Consider the following 3,199-nt stretch of genomic DNA (forward strand, 5'->3'; position numbering starts at 1 on the left):
CCGGGTGTGGGGCGCACATCCCGGACGCTGCAGGGTTGAGCAGCACCAACAGAAACAGAGTTAAAGTGGCCAGAACATTAGTAGAGAACGGGCCGCAATCCCTCTGTTCTGTGACAGAGGCTGAAATTTGGCCGCTGCTGCTCTGACTCTCAGAAGAGGCACAGCAAACCGCCAGGGAAAGCCGCCAGAGAACAAAAGCCTGGAAATACCGGCTCAGGGAGTGCCCATCCCCATCCCCCCTCGCAGGGGACGCCGAGACTCTACCCAAACAGGGCTGCCTGAGTATCTGCGCGGCGGGCCCCTCCCCCAGAAGGCAGGCTGAAAAATCAAGAAGCCCACAACCCGGGCGCCTGGGTGGCGCAGTCATTGAGCGCCTGCCTTCAGCTTAGGGCGTGATCCTGGCGTTCCGGAAAGGAGTCCCTCATCGGGCTCCTCCGCTGGGAGCCTGCTTCTTCCTCTCCCACTCCCCTGCTTCTGTTCCCTCTCTCGCTGGTTGGCTGCCACATAAATAAATAAATAAAATCTTTAAAGAAGAAGCCCACATCCCTAAGATCCCTATAAAACAAGGGGCACGGCCTGGGACCCAGTCAATAATTTGGGCTCTGGAAACCCCGCAACCTCTCTTCATCAGAATGACAAGAAGGAGAAGCCCCCCCCCCCAGCAAAGAAAAGACAGTGATTCTGTGGCCTCTGCCACAGAAATAATGGATATGGATGTAACCAAATTATCAGAAATGGAATTCAGAGTAACGATGGTCAAAATGATGAGTAGAATTGAAAAAACTATTAACGAAAAGGTTACTGAGAATATAGAATCCCTAAGGACAGAAATGAGAGCGAATCTGACAGAAATTAAAAATCCTATGAGCCAAATGCAGGCAAAACTAGAGGCTCTGACGACCAGCGTCGCAGAAGCAGAGGAACGGGTTAGTGAATTGGAGGATGGGTTAATAGAGGAAAAAATGAAAATAGAAGATGGTCTTAAAAAAATCCACGCCCACGAATGTAGGTTACAGGAGATTACTGACTCAATGAAACGATCCAATGTTAGAATCATCGGCATCCCCGAGGGGGTGGAGAAAAACAGAGGTCTAGAAGAGATATTTGAACAAATTGTAGCTGAAAACTTCCCTAATCTAGCAAGGGAAACAAACATTCGTGTCCAAGAGGCAGAGAGGACCCCTCCCAAGCTCAACCACGACAAACCTACGCCACGTCACGTCATAGTGCAATTCGCAAATATTAGATGCAAGGATACAGTATTGAAAGCGGCCAGGGCAAAGAAATTTCTCACGTACCAAGGCAAAAGCATCAGAATTACGTCAGACCTGTCTACACAGACCTGGAATGAGAGAAAGGGTTGGGGGAGCATATTTAAAGCTCTTTCAGAGAAAAACATGCAGCCAAGGATCCTTTATCCAGCAAGGCTGTCATTCAGAATTGATGGAGAAATAAAGACATTTCAGAATCGCCAGTCACTAACCAATTTTGTAACCACGAAACCAGCCCTACAGGAGATATTACGGGGGGTTCTATAAAAGTAAAAAGGCCCCAAGAGTGATACAGAACAGAAAGTCACAGCCAATACAAACAAAGACTTTACTGGCAACATAGCAACATTAAAATCATATCTCTCAGTAATCAGTCTTAATGTAAATGGTTTGAACCATCCCATAAAACGCCACAGGGTTGCAGATTGGATAAAAAGAAATGACCCATCCATTTGCTGTCTACAAGAGACTCATTTCAAACCCAAAGATGCATTCAGACTGAAAGTAAGGGGATGGAGTACCATCTTTCACGCAAATGGACCTCAAAAGAAAGCTGGGGTAGCAATTCTCATATCAGATAAATTGGATTTTAAACTACAGACTATAGTTAGAGATGCAGAAGGGCACTATATTATTCTTAAGGGAAGTATTCAACAAGTGGATATGACAATTATAAATATATATGCCCCCAACAGGGGAGCAGCAAGATACACAAGCCAACTCTTAACCAGAATAAAGAGACATATAAATAAAAATACATTAATAGTAGGGGACCTCAACACTCCACTATCAGAAATAGACAGAACACCCTGGCAAAAACTAAGCAAAGAATCAAAGGCTTTGAATGCCATACTCGACGAGTTGGACCTCATAGATATATATAGAACACTACACCCCAGAACCAAAGAATACTCATTCTATTCTAATGCCCATGGAACATTCTCAAGAATAGACCATGTTCTGGGACACAAAACAGGTCTCAACCGATACCAAAAGATTGAAATTATCCCCTGCATATTCTCAGACCACAACGCTCTGAAATTGGAACTCAACCACAAGGAAAAAATTGGAAGAAATTCAAACACTTGGAGACTAAGAACCATCCTGCTCAGGAATGACTCGATAAACCAGGAAATCAAAAATCAAATTAAACAATTTATGGAGACCAATGAGAATGAAAATACAACAGTCCAAAAACTATGGGATACTGCAAAGGCAGTCCTAAGGGGGAAATACATAGCCATCCAAGCCTCACTCAAAAGGATAGAAAAATCTAAAATGCAGTTTTTATATTCTCACCTCAAGAAGCTGGAACAGCAACAGAGGGACAGGCCTAATCCACGCACGAGGAAGCAGTTGACCAAAATTAGAGCTGAAATCAATCAAGCAGAAACCAGAAGTACAGTAGAGCAGATCAACAGGACTAGAAGCTGGTTCTTTGAGAGAATCAATAAAATTGACAGACCACTGGCAAGACTTATCCAAAAGAAAAGAGAAAGGACCCAGATTATTAAAATTATGAATGAAAAAGGAGAGGTCACGACGAGCACCATTGAAATTGGAAGGATTATTAGAAATTTTTATCAACAGCTATATGCCAATAAACTAAGCAATCTGGAAGAGATGGAATCCTTCCTGGAAACCTATAAACTACCAAGATTGAAACCGGAAGAAATTGATTCCTTAAACAGGCCAATTAATTATGAAGAAATTGAGTCAGTGATAAACAACCTTCCAAATAACAAAACTCCAGGCCCGGACGGTTTTCCTGGGGAATTCTACCAAACATTCAAAGAAGAAATAATACCTATTCTCCTAAAGCTATTTCAAAAAATAGAAACAGAAGGAAAGCTACCAAACTCATTTTATGAGGCCAATATTACCTTGATCCCCAAACCAGGCAAAGACCCCATCAAAAAGGAGAATTA

This window comes from Ursus americanus, chromosome 16, assembly GCF_024610735.1.
Source record: "Ursus americanus isolate L20-20 chromosome 16, mUrsAme1.1.p, whole genome shotgun sequence".
In the NCBI taxonomy this organism is placed as follows: Eukaryota; Metazoa; Chordata; class Mammalia; order Carnivora; family Ursidae; genus Ursus; species Ursus americanus.